At 47.3% G+C, this 13,737-nt stretch overlaps 2 long non-coding RNA genes across 3 annotated transcripts in view; one reads left to right on the forward strand and one right to left on the reverse strand.

The window, feature by feature from the left end:
- Positions 1–276: 276 nt before the first annotated feature.
- Positions 277–13,737, forward strand: part of LOC144312976 (uncharacterized) — a 64,836-nt gene continuing 51,375 nt past the window's right edge. For both annotated transcript variants that reach the window (XR_013378618.1, XR_013378617.1), the window contains exons 1-3: positions 277–487; positions 2,751–2,812; positions 4,972–5,157. This is a non-coding gene — a long non-coding RNA (uncharacterized LOC144312976). The remainder of the gene's footprint in view (positions 488–2,750; positions 2,813–4,971; positions 5,158–13,737) is intronic.
- Positions 1,105–9,868, reverse strand: LOC144312977 (uncharacterized). Its single transcript, XR_013378619.1, has 3 exons — positions 9,661–9,868; positions 1,903–2,053; positions 1,105–1,426 (listed from the first exon to the last, which is right to left on the reverse strand). It is a non-coding gene; the product is annotated as an uncharacterized LOC144312977 (long non-coding RNA).

Here is a 13,737-nt window from a genome sequence, read left to right on the forward strand (position 1 = left end):
AGCTACCACTTTGCACAACTTTGAGTGACATCATTCACATCTGTTCTGTATGACAATGTAGCAGAATCCCTGGAGTTGGCACAATTGGTGGCCTTTTAGCTTAGTGTATTCTGTGGCAAGAAAAACACCAAAGAGAGGAAATGCCAGTGCCCCGGGTTGGGAAGGAGAGCATGCTTCCTCCTCGGATGACACACACCCTGTGTTATGTCACAGGCAGCCTTGTGACTATTAAAAGGTAGCCTTGTGTGGCGTTTTAAACCCAAAACAAAACTCTGACACTCTTAAACCTCATTCTAAGTGTCTGCCGGCTTCGGTTTTCCAACAGACAGCATTTATAGCAATGCCAGCCTTTGCCTGAAATGCCCTTTCCTTCCTGACGCTGCTGGGCCCCTGGCTGGGACTCCGTGGAGTCTCCGGGCCCGGCGTTTGGAGCCCTGCTGCCAGGGCCGGGCTGGGGCCAGCCGTGCTCTCCGTAAGCCGAATTCTGGTATGAAGTTAGTGACTTGCAGGGGGAACGTGAGGATTGTAAACTCTTGCTGCCTTCCGCTCCCTTTTTAGAGCCATTTCCCCAAAGTAGGCTCCCGGGAGCGCTAATTGGGTGAGATCCTCAAAAACGAAAGGGGGATGGGGTGATTCTCTGATGGAGGAAGTCTGGAAAACATTGAGTTAAATAACATCAAACCATTTTTTAAAGTTAAAAAGGGAAATGTAGAACTTATCAGAGCCTTGATTAGACCCACAAGCCCCGCGACCCCCGTCCAGGAGGGGTGTGGTGTGTGGAGCACCCCCATTGGGGGGAGCCAGGGAACTGCCCGCTGCATTGTTTCTTGCTCAAAACACCTGCTGACCATCTCTCGAAACTACCTTGGGCCGTGTTGCCTGCTTCTATAAGCATCAGGACGAGCAGAGAGGGGGTTAGAGATCAGTAGAGAGGCAGAGACTACTAGGCAACTCCCACGGGATGGACCCCCCCTACACACACACACACACACACGCACACACATAACATTTGCGTACTGTGGTTTCTTGCTCAGCATGATTAACCAGTGGTCAGCTTTGGAAATTTCCTTTCCAAAGGGAGAATGTGAAAATGAATGTCTCTCACGTAAGGGAGAATGTGTTGAAAGCTGGGAAATTCCTAGCAATAAAAAAGAGAACTTTCACCATGCTTACTGAAAATCCTCCGCAGGCTCGAATTGTTTTGAATCACGGAGTGCTTTGGCCACTCCGTGGTCTTGAGGGATTGATTCCCCTTGCAGTGGTTCTCGCAGGGAATGCTGCTTCAGCGGAGCTCCAGGCTCTGAATTCTTGCTGCCGAGAACCATGTGAGCACTGGATTAGGAGCCCGGTCACCAGGCTCTGACAGTCTCCTGTGGCTTATGTCCGTGACATCAGCCCAGGCTGGTTTTCTCCTCTGTGGCCAGTGCTGAGTGAAGCAAAGATTTAAAAGAACTTTCTAAAAAATCAATCTACTCTTGAAGTAAAAGCAAAAAGTCAGAATTTCCTGAACCTAAGTAAAAAAACAGAAAGCACTGCCCTCCCTTCCCCCCCCCCCCCCCCATGCAAAGTCCTGCTTGGGTCATGGCTAATTTGCTCTCCGACCCCAGAATCACAGGGAGGGGGGAACCCAAGACTTCACGCACTCCACCTCATCACAAAGGCAGGGAAGGGATGGAGGTGTCAGCCGCGGGCTTTGGGGCTTTTTTCCATCAGGTAATGAAAGGTCTGAATCCAGAGCCTCTCCTTGGGACACATCTTCGGTAGCAGAACTGTTACTATGATCCCATGCAATAGTTAACTTTGGTCTCATCACATCCTGAATGAAATTAAAACCAAATCCTGCCAAGTCATCCCTGAAATAAATAGGTAGTTGGGGGAAATAAAAGGAAAGCACCCCCTTACTCATGTGTGACAACGAATGCATGGCCACATCCTGGCCCCATGGCAGGTGAGGGTAACAATGATGAGAATGCAGACTGGGGTGGAGAATGTGTGGTGACAGGTGCACAGAGTGAGCTAGAATGGCCCAGCCGGCAGCAGGTGAGAAGAAAACCTGAAAGGAAAATGAGCCAGGGACAGTTACAGGGTAGGGTCATTTGAATTTCAGATAAACATGACGCAACTTAATAGAACTATGCTTTGTGCAAGATTTGGGACATGCAATATTTGGGACATACCTCTATTAAAATGATTACTCCTTGTTTATCTGAAATTCAACTGGGCACCCTGCGTTTTAATTTGCTAACACTGGCAGGAGAACGTGACATTTGAGCTGAGCCTTGAGGAAGAGCAGGAATCTGTCAGGTGGATGAGGACAGAGGGTGGGGGTGGCATGAGGGACAGACATGCCAGGCTGAAGGAACGGTGCCACCCAGAAGGACAGAAGGGCACTGCGGGTCCAAGGAACAGTAAGCAGAGTGCCGGGCCTGGGGCTGACTTAGCCGTTAGGCACAGCGGACACCTTGGCTAGGAGCCACAAGATTTCTAGAGGCCCTTTTAATTAAATATCAGTGGTGATATTTTTCAAATCACAGGAAAAATTGAATAGGACAATATTGAACATATCATAACAAATCCAGTCGGGATTCTGTTCCCCTTTAGAAAGTCATGCGGCCATAGAATTTTTAATATTTTATATAGAGGAGGATCCCACAAAGGCAAAAGTGCCTGAGGTGCATAAAAGTATTGCGGCCCTGGGTGTGGGGCCAGTAACAGACTTGCCATGCTCTCTTCTCGCACTTTCCTTCTAGGCTTCCCTTTATCGCCCTGTCGTTGAAGCCAACCTCTTCGTGAACATCATAACTAACACTTGGTAAGAACTTGTTACATGTATTATCCCAGTAAATCTTCACAACAACAGCCCTCTTCCCACCCTTCAGGTTAGATTGTCTTCTCAAGATATTTGCACTTGGATCCCACTTAGGGCAACAGACCTAAGGGCAGGCCATCGACGTTCCAAGATTCCTTCACCCCCTTTGAGAAGACAACAGGAGTCAGGTGACCCGGAGCATGCTGGCAGTCAATGGGTGACAGAGGCAAGAAAAGTAGAGAGAAGATATAAGGCTTCAAGAAATCAGAGAACCAGCAGACACAAGCCATAAGGAAGAGGGTTTTAAACACATGGCATAGATTATTTTAACTAGGGACCTTCTTTGAAGTGGTGTATGTAAGGAATTTTAACCCACTTCCAGCTCTGTGCCTGGGTGTCATTCATTCGATTAATTATTAAACATCTATCTCCTACCAGAGAAGGGTATAAAGATATAAAGATAAAAGCATATAAAGATAAAGCCCTGAGGGGCCCCCAGATCGGAGGGACAGAAACAGTGTAAGATACATGGAGAAGACCGTGATAAGGACAACACAGCGTTACGGGACATGCAAGGATGGACCATAAATCCAGCTGAGGCTGGGGGCAGGGGGCGGGGGAAGGTACCAGGGACAGCTTCCTGGAGGTGGCTGCCTGAATGTACTAGTGTAGGATGAGTAGGAATTTTCTAGACTGAAGTTGGGGGAAGGGAGGCCATTCCATACAGAAGGGACTTGAAAGCTAAGCCAACAAGAGTAGAAAGAGCCTGGTGTACTTTTGGCTGAGAGGGTGGAGACAGGTCAAGGCCAGGGCTTTGGAAGGCAGGACTAACGGGTGTACTGGGCAGGACAGGGAAAGAAGCCGCAGGGCTGTGGGTGGGGAGGGGTGGGGGGACAGAGAACCCTTCCTCTGCTGGGCTCCAGCTCCACGTCCACCCTCGGGAAAGGAGCACTTCTGACCTCCACGCCTGACCTCACGCTCTCAGACCCTCTGCCTCCCCAGGCTCCTGTCTGAGTCCCATTCTCTCAAGGCCTTGTATGCCCTGCTTCCACTCTCCCATGAAAAACTCTCCAGAGACAACTACTTTCCACAGGGAACTCCACAGGACCAAAAGGCTTCCAGACCAACAGTTCCCAAACTGCCCAGCTGAGCCCTAGGGAGTCATTCATAGATGCAAGGGCTTCTTGATTTTAAAAACTGGGGAAATGCTGCATATTTTAGTTCCATCTCAGAAAGAAATAGTACCTGTTAGCATATTAAACAAAGCCCTGAGAAGGCCTGCAGAGGAAAACCTGTATAATTTTGTTTAACCCAGCAGCTCACAATCTTATTTGACCAAGGAGCATTTGGCAACATCTTTTTTTTTTAAGATTTTATTTATTTATTCATGAGAGGCACAGAAAGAGAGGCAGAGACACAGGCAGAGGGAGAAGCAGGCTCCCTGCAGGGAGCCTGATGCAGGACTCAATCCCAGGAACATGACCTGAGCCAAAGGAAGACGCTCAGCCACTGAGTCACCCGGGCGTCCCTGAGAGTAGTGTTCTGCTGGACACAACTTGGGAAATGGAATTCAACCAAAAGGAATGACCAAAGGGTCAACCAAAGAGTCAACCAAAGGAATGAATCTCTAATGGAAGAATTGCTGATGGCAGATGCTGAGTTCCTTCTGTGTAGGGGATCTTTCCAGCCCACCATCAGTATAAGGCACCTTTGGCCTAAAGGACCTTACAAATGGCCACCACACTTTCTTACGTGTATCAGTTGGACTGATCCAGTAAACAACCAAATTCAACCATGTTCTCATTTCTCCCTGGGCCTGAGCTGGGGTAACCAACCCTCCTCCCTTGTCCTCACTCTTCTCCCACCCTCAGTCCTAATCCCATCTGGCCAACTCTGCCATAGCTCACAATTGCTGGGCTGGAAGATACTCCAAGGGGTTCTAATTCACGTTACACACACAGAAAAAAAATCAGCCATTGTGGTCTTCATTAGTGCTGCTCACCAAACCATCACAGATCCTTTCCACCCCTGGCGACGTGATAAGATTACACATTTGGATTTCCTCATGATTGACTGAGGCCAGTGACTGACCAAGGAGCAGGAGCAGAAGAGGCTTGTCTTTCTTCTGAGCCTGACATTGAATTGCCTTTCTTTTCCTACAGGACAGCAACTAGAAACATTCAAGATGGCGGCTGTTCTGTCAACCTGGAGTGACCATGGTGGATGGAACCACTCTGCCAACCCATGACAGACACGCATGGCAAACGAGAAAGGACCCGCTGTAATCCGAGCCACCGAGATGTGGAGTCTTTCGTTCCTGTAGCACATCTTAGTCTTTCCTCACAGAGGCAAGTTTTTATTATGATGAGGTGTAGTGTGGGACATGAAGACAAAGTACCAGGCAGAGGCAGGGAGAGTCAGGAGTGTAAGGGCTCAGAGGGAGAGGGAGTGGCAGCAAATAGAGTGGAGGAGGTAACCAAGGGCCCAATCATGTAGAGTCTTCGGGTCATTGTAGGGATTTAGGATTTTATTCTGAACCAGGCAGGAAGCCATCAGGAGGTTTTAAGAAGACTGGTGACAGAATCTGGCTTGTGATGCTAAAGGACTCTTCTAGCTGCTTTGTGGAGTACAGACTGTGGAGGAGCAAAAACAGGTGCAGAAACAGGCCAGGCCGCTGCAGCAATGCACGTGGGTGATGGTGGGGACTTGGACCAGCGTCAGCAACGGTAGTGCTGTCAGGACTTGCTCAGGGTCTGGAGTGAGGGGCCGGGAGAGCAGGAGTGAAGGTGTGATCAGAGTGGTACCGAGTCTGAAGCCAAAGCCGTGGCATCTCCAAGAAGACCAAGCTGCACATGTCGCATGCAGGGGACTCATTCCGGCCTCATTCTGGACCTTTTCTGCTGGGAAGGTCACCAAGTAAGAGGAGAGACGCTGCCTGCTGACATCCTAACTGTGGGTAAGGCAGGAGCCAGTGCAGGGGCAGGGCTCTGAGGGAGCCTGCCAGGCCCCGAGGTCTGGAATGCCATTAAAGTGCGTATGCCAGGCCAGTTGGCTCGTGGGCGGGATGAATCTGCTGCCGCTCCCTCTGACAATGTTTAGCATGAAATAAAAAGTATGGCTTTCAAATGATACCGCCAGGAAGATTCTTGAGCAAATATGGCCAAAGCCGCTCTGCAGAATGTTCTCAGAGGCTGGGATTCCATTCGCCTCCAGCCCTCTTTTTCCATCTGGTCCTTCCCAGGCCTGCACTGAGGTCCAGCCGGACAGTCACATTGGCCTCCTCACAGGTCCCCCGCCTTCCAACCCTTCCCCTCCAGCTTCACTCATGGCTGCCAAATTGATCTTCCACACCTCGCAATCCTATTCAAAATTCCTCTCTTCCTGCTGCCAGTCACATCCCTCAGACTGCCAATCCAAGCCTCCACAATTTGTTTCAAACAAATCTTTTCTCTAGTTGTGTTTACGTCCCCCAAATCTTCCTGTTTAACTAACCTCTACCCTTCAGTCACTGTGGATGACCTCCAGAACCTCAAAATACACACTGCGCTTGCTACACTTTCCATGGCTGGACCCTTGCCCAAGTCTTTCCCTCTGCTGGGAATAAGGTCCTTCTTCTCTTCAGTGTTCCAGATTCTCCCCAGCTGGTGTCCATCACCCACTTCACTGTGGTCCTGCAGCTAAGCTCCTCGTGTGTGGATCATGCTAGTGGCGTGGGCCCCCTTCCTTGTGGATATGTGTGCACTGATCTCCTGTTCTCTGCTAGGTTGAGGGCTCCTTGAATGCATGAGCCACATCTGGCTCATCTTTGAATCCTGAAGAGTCCTGAGCATGTGCTGTCACATGTAGCAGAAACTCAACTCAAGCTGCCTTAAACAATGAAAGGGAATTGATTAGCTCATTTACCTGGAAAGTCCTGAGGTGGATCTGGTTCAGAACAAGCTAGATCCAGGTGTTCAATTAACATCATGAGGAAGAGCCTCCTGTCAACCGCTTCACCGTCTTCCATTGTGCTGGCCTCATTCTTAGACTCTCCTTCCCCCTCAGGATGGTAAAGATGCCTAGTGCAAGTTATAGGCTTGGGTCCCACTCTCTTAGCTACCTAGTAGATAGAATGAGTTTTTTATTTGATGACTCCATCACAAGGCCTTTGGAGGAGATTCTGATTGACGAACTGGAGCCAGATGATAATGTCTCAACCAGTGGGTATGGCCAGGTGGATGGATAATTCTGTCCTGGCCTAGGGCATGTGTTCATGTTTGGTGCCAGCTGCCAGCCCAACTTCACTGAACTACCTGGGCTAAGAACATGGGAGGTCAGGTGCTGTGGTGGAGATATGAGTGCTATGACCTAAAGAAGGAATGAAGGATGCTGAGAAGCCAAAAACAACAGATGTCCACAACAGTCATTTTCTGTGATAGCACATTTAGCAAACAATTTGGCACCTCTTTTCTCAGACTGAGTTTGACAACCATCTGCTTAAAGAAATTAAGGTTTCCATCTTGGCTTATTTGTTTGGACATAACAACAAGTTCACATAACAATTCAAATAGAACAACAGGGAGTAGGGGGCTTCAGTTAAGATGTCATGGGAGAATATAAGTACTGGTACTTCAATATTTTTACAAAAAAGGAATATCGTATGAGTGGGTGGATGGATGGATGGATGGATGGAGGAAAGAAAGAAAGGAAGGAAGGGAAGAAGAACTGTTTTATTTATTTGATTGTGCCATTTGTCAGATTAAAAACCTGTTAGAGGGGATCCCTGGGTGGCTCAGCAGTTTGGCGCCTGCCTTTGGCCCAGGGTGTGATCCTGGAGTCCCAGGATGAAGTCCCATGTTGGACTCCTTGCATGGAGCCTGCTTCTCTCTCTGCCTGTGTCTCTACCTCTGTGTGTGTGTGTGTGTGTGTGTGTGTGTGTGTGTGTTTGTGTGTCTCATGAATAAATGAATAAAAATCTTTAAAAAAACAAAAAACTGTTAGAGGGTGCCTGCATGGCTCAGGCAGTTAAACAACTCTTGATTTCCACTCAGGGCATGATCTTAGCGTCGTGAGATTGAGCCCTGCACTGGACTCCCCTGCTCAATGGAGAGTGTGCTTGAGATTTCCTTTCCCTCTCCTTCTGCCCCTCCCCCCAAAGAACTAAATAAATAAATCTTAAAAAAAAAACACCCTACTATAATGTGCCCCATTAAAAAGAGAGTTCGGGCAGCTGGGGTGGCTCAGTGGTTTAGCGCTGCCTTCAGCCCAGGGCCTGATCCTGGAGACCCAGGATCGAGTCCCACATCGGGCTCCCTGCATGGAGCCTGCTTCTCCCTCTGCCTGTGTCTCTGCCTCTCTGTCTCTCTCTGTGTGTCTCTCATGAATAAATAAATAATCTTTTAAAAAAAAAGACTTCAAAGAAGGTTCAATTAATAGAAAACCCCATTGCAGTGGCTTAAATAGGGGCTTACTTATCTCACAGTTTATTGATATGTACATGGTGTGTGCCGCAGGAATAATTTTTGCAGGCACATCTACCAATGGATGTTAACATTAGTAGGCATATGGTTGAGGAGAAAAAGATACTTACATTATCTCAAAGTATCTCTCTCAAGATATTTATTAATTACAAAGGGCAAAACAGTAAGTTTGGTGTTGGAGTGAATTGGAGAAACTGAGCAGACACCATATTAACTAAGTGATTAGGGCTAAGATCACCAGTAATAAGAAATATCGATATCATGTTCCCCAATATAATTGAGAAGAACATAACATCATTTCTCTTATTTTTGCCAAAAATGCAAAACCTCTATCTAGCCTTGAGAAAACATCAAACTCAAATTGAAGAACATTCTACAAAATAGCTGACCAGCAATATTCAAAAATATCAAGTACAAGAGTGACAAGGAAAGACAGAAGAGCTATTCCCAGCTTGGGAGAGCTGAAGGAGACATGACAAGTAAATTGAGGTAGGACCTCAGATTGGATCCTAGAAGAGGAGAGGAACATTAGTGGGAAAACTGGGGAAATCTCTCTTAATAAGGTCTGTAGTTTCATTAACAGTATTGTACTGAAGTTAATATCCCAGGTTTGATCACTATACATAGTTATGGAAGACATTAGTATTAGGGGAAGCTGGGTGAAGGGCATAAGGAAGCACTCCTCTTACTATTTTGACAACTTGTATGTCTGCCTAAAATTATTTCAAAATTAAAATTAAAAAATAAAACCCTTGTGTTGGTTTTTAGCAAATTTATAGACCAGTTGTCACCACAAGGCAAAGATTATAGGGTTAGTGCCCAAATCACATGTACAGACAAGTGGATCTTAGAGTTTGGAGGAAGAAGGATACAATGTGACCTTGATACTTTTGATGTCTCCAGCTTCAGGCAAGTTGCATGGCTTCTCCTGGACTTTGAAAGCATGGGCCAAGGGGTGAAAGGGCTTTCACAGGGAACCCCTACAGAGCAAAGACAAAGAAGTGTGAATGAACATGCTACGTTCTGAAGGTTGCTCAAACTTCTTCCCAGGCAAAGAAATGGACTTTGGGCTCTGCTCTGGAACTAGCATTCTGGAATTTCAGGCCTGGTGTGGAAGTGGTAAGGGCATAGGGATTGGCTGTGGGACACGGAAAAATTGGAAATAAAGGCAGTATCTTGAGAAATAAGTTATGGAGGAACATATGCTGGATTCATTTCTGTGTTCAAAAGACACAAAAATAAGAATGAAGTCGGAGACTAAAAGCCAGAGCACACATGTTAGAGAGCTTTTAAGGGCACCAAGCTGATTTCAACCAGGATATTACAGAGCAAATATTTCTTTAGAGGAGCAATGAACGATATGGATGGAGTCAGCTAAAGAATTGTAGTTACCTCAGTCTCGTGGCAACCAAACTTCCAAACTTCTTCCAACTTCACCGTGCACACAGAACACCCAGCAATCTTGTTAAAATGTGGATTCTGATTCAGTAGGTCTGAGATGGAGCCTGAGATGCTGAATTTCTCACAATCTCCTAGGCGATGCCAGTGCTACTGGTCCTCGAACCTTGCTTCGAGTGGTAATGATACAGACCATGTTTGGGCTGCAGGAAGACAGTGAAGAGAACAGTGATCTGGGACTATGTTCAACAAGGCTGTGTGGGTTCAAAATAACTTCCTGGTCTTCATGTATGGGTAAGTAGTCATAAGCAGAGTTAATATGAAAAGCTGAGAATTTGTATGAAAAGCCCTACTGGAGGATCCCTGGGTGGCTCTGTGGTTTAGCGCCTGCCTTTGGCCCAGGGCTTGGTCCTGGAGTCCCAGGATCGAGCCCTGCATCAGGCTTCCTGCATGGGGCCTGCTTCTCCCTCTGCCTGTGTCTCTGCCTCTCTCTCACTCTCTCTCTCTCTCTCTCTCATGAATAAATAAATAAATATTTTTTAAAAAAAGAAAAGAAAAGCCCTACTGGGCAAATGACACCAGTTTGAGGAGCAGGTGGAAACCTCGAATCCAGAGGTGAAGCAACAATGCATCTATAACACTATTTCAATAAATCCATTGAGCACAGCCCTGAACCACAGATGGATGGCACGGGGCCTCCCAGGGGCACCAAAGACCAGCCAGGGGAAGGCTCCCTGATGACAAGCTCACTGCCACCAAGGCCTTTGGCCTGACAGTGCAGCAGGTCCAGCAAGCCAAGCTCTTCGTCGTCCCTTCTCCTGTCATCACATATCAAGTTTCCTTACATCCCCTCATCCCTTCCCAGCTCAAACATCCCATTACTCAAGGAAAGACCTTCCAGCCTTCCCACCAGCATGCACCACCATGTGCAGAAATGCAGGAGCTGGAGGAAAGGACAAGACCCTTTGACTTCTCCTGGGGACTTATCCATCACTCTTCTAGAGGATGGAAGTGAGTTTTACCTCCTTTCCCCATGAGGCAAGTCAGGAACACCATTTCTAGCAATCGGCTGGAAGGCATTTTCATTTTCTGTGGGAATCTAGAAGGTGGGCCTCTTCCCTAAATGATCAGATTCTATTCTACCAAATGAGCCGAGAACAAGTGCTTCCTACATATACTGTGGTGACTGAAACACAGCCTCTGCTTTCAAGATGCTCCTAGTCTACTGGGAAAGAAGGCCAAGATCAAAGTGAGCAGATGCCAAAGGCTGGAGCACCCAGAGGAGGTAATGCTCTGTGGAGAGTAGGGGTTGGAGAACTGAGAGATATACCCTGAGTAAGTGGGTCTGCTGGCTCCATCCGCAGCCCCAGCTTCTCCCTACAAGACACCCTAGCATCCACCATGCCCAGGTGGACTGCCAAGGCCTTTGGCTGGTAGAGCTTCCCTGCCATTAGGTGCAGACTCCACAGCAAATCCTGCAGACCAATTCAGTTGAGCCCCACACGGTACACTGTCTTTGCATTCCCCACCGTCCAAGTCTTACCATATTTTCCCCAGGTTTCTAAATCATGGCCCCCAAATCTTCCTAAACCTCTTTGCTCTGAGTCTCGGTGTTCACTCACTGCCCCAGCCTCAGGGCCCCCGCCCAGAACATGTATCATATGCCCTGGCAGCCATGGCACTGCCCCATCCTCCCCACTCTCTGACCAATGAGGACAAGAATCCTCCACCCCATCCCCACCCACCCACCAACCCACCATCTTCTCTCGCATTTGCTTGGTCCTCTTCTCACACCAGCTGTTATTTGGGAACATTTCCCCTCTTCTCTGTCAAAATCCTAGTATTTTAGGTCTGTGTTCACAGATATGAGCTTAGGATTAACTGTTAGACAGTTGTTTTCTATAAGCACAAACTCATCCCTCCTGTATCTATCTGATGAATAATGTTTTTGAGGCTCATCCACATTGTAGAAGGTTTTAGAATTTCACTCCTTATAGCTGAATGATATTCCTTTATAGGTATAGGCCATCATCCATTTATCCATCCATCTGTTGATGGACATTTGGGTATTTTCTGCTTTGGAGCTGTTACAGATATTGCTGCCATCAACATTTAGGTGGAAGTTTCTGTGTGGCTGTTTCCGTTTCTCTTGCTGGGTCATGTGGTCAGTGTTAAACTCTGAGAAACCACCAAACTGTTTCCACAACAGCTGAACCATCTCACTCTCACCCACTACCACGCCGAGACCATTACTGCTGCAGCTACTATTGATTGGGTGCACGAAGGTCCAGATACCCTGTTCCAAGACAACTGAATGAAATTGATATTGAAGGAAAGCAAAATATGTCACCCCCAATAGACCTCTTTGATACAAAAAGGATTATTTTGAGCTAAAGGCAATGAAGAAGAAACAAACTCAGTAAGAGCTCTTCTTTTTCTGCCTCAAGGCAAGATATAAATTCTCCTTTTACTGGAGACAGGCTCTTAACAGCCCAGAGGTGGCACCAGAGGAAGCTGTGAACAAATCTTATCCCATTAGTTCCCCGCCATGGAGCCACCTTCCCACAGGTTGAGCCTGCCCAGGGACTCCTACCACTGCTTGGTCCTGTCATCCCTCTGCAGATCTACTGTTCTTTGTCCAAGAGGATAGAGATGCCAGATTTCTAAGCCACTGCTTTGAGTTACTTTTGGTTCAGATTTCTCCTGTGCGATGTGAATAAACTCCTTTTTTGCTTGTTCATCTTTTAGTTTATGAATCGCAGCTGAAGCCTGAGATGGGTAAAGTTTAAGCTTCCCTACAGTATCATCATCATCTTCATTTTATAGAAGGGAAATTGTAACACAGTGACTTGCCCAAGATCACACAGGCAGGATGTGGGGAAAGGACGTGCGGCCTCAGAGCAGCGGAGAGAAGCGAGTGAGCACAGGTACTGTGCTTTGTGTGGATGGATGTAAGGTGCAGGTGGTAGATGTGCTTCCCACCATATCTCTAGCACCTGCATGGTGCCTGGCACTAAGCAGGTCCACGATAACATGTACCAAGTAAAGAGGTTAGGAAAATGAAGTAAAAGAGGAAGTTGGAGAGCTAGAGAGCTGGAGAGCTGGACAGTGTCCAGATCACAGGGAGATTTGCCTGCTTTAGTGAGGAATATGGACTTTATCTTGTGGGTAATATGAAGACTTTTGAGGTTAGCATCAGAAAGCCCACTCAGTAAGAGTGTGGAGTATGGCTTGGATTAGATCTGTTAGAAGCAGGGACGGTAGTTAGGCAGCGGTTGCAATAGGCCCAGGAGAAAGATATGGAGGAAGGAATGAACCAAGGCAATAACGCATGGGATGGAAAGGACAGAAGACAAGCATGATGAATGGGAAGAAAAAAATAATCTGCTGGCTAGAGTAACAGATTGGATTTCAGGGCAGAGGGGGAAGGCGGGATTATGACACATTTCCAGGTTTATGTTTGGATGATGGGACCAGTGGAGGGGCTGCTACTGGTGGGCACAGTAGGCGCCGATGAGTGGTGATGCCTTCTCCATGCTGGCTGTGGCGTATTTAGGCTACTGGGGGACATGTGGGTGAACAGTGGATGGCTGAGTCCCAAGCTCAGGAGAGAAGGGAAAGGGATAGAGAATTAAAGGCTATAAGCACCCATGTCATCACTGACATCACTGGGTGCATGAGATCCCAGGGATATGGGCAGAAGCAGGAAAAGAGGAGCCTGGAGAAAAGTCCCCCTGCAATTGGGCTTACCACTACCACTGTGCCTTCCCCAGTCCACTTAGAAACTTACTGTTTAGTGCCTTGTTCTCACCAACAATCTAACCTAAGCTAGTCAGAATTCAGTTTTCCAGCCCAGAGACCACCTTCCTTTCTACTCCCCTCCCCACACATGTACTCACATCATCACTTGCTTCTGCTCCTTTACACATACATATTTCAAGAAATACATGTGTGCCTCAATTTCTTTGCCATTCGTTCACTTGAATTCATCGTTTTCAATCCCTGGAGACTATATGACTACAAACTTTTGTGGAGGAGAGAAAGCTTTGTCCTTTCCTCAAAAGAAAGGAT

The sequence above is a fragment of the Canis aureus genome, chromosome 4 (genome assembly GCF_053574225.1).
Source record: "Canis aureus isolate CA01 chromosome 4, VMU_Caureus_v.1.0, whole genome shotgun sequence".
Lineage (NCBI taxonomy): Eukaryota > Metazoa > Chordata > Mammalia > Carnivora > Canidae > Canis > Canis aureus.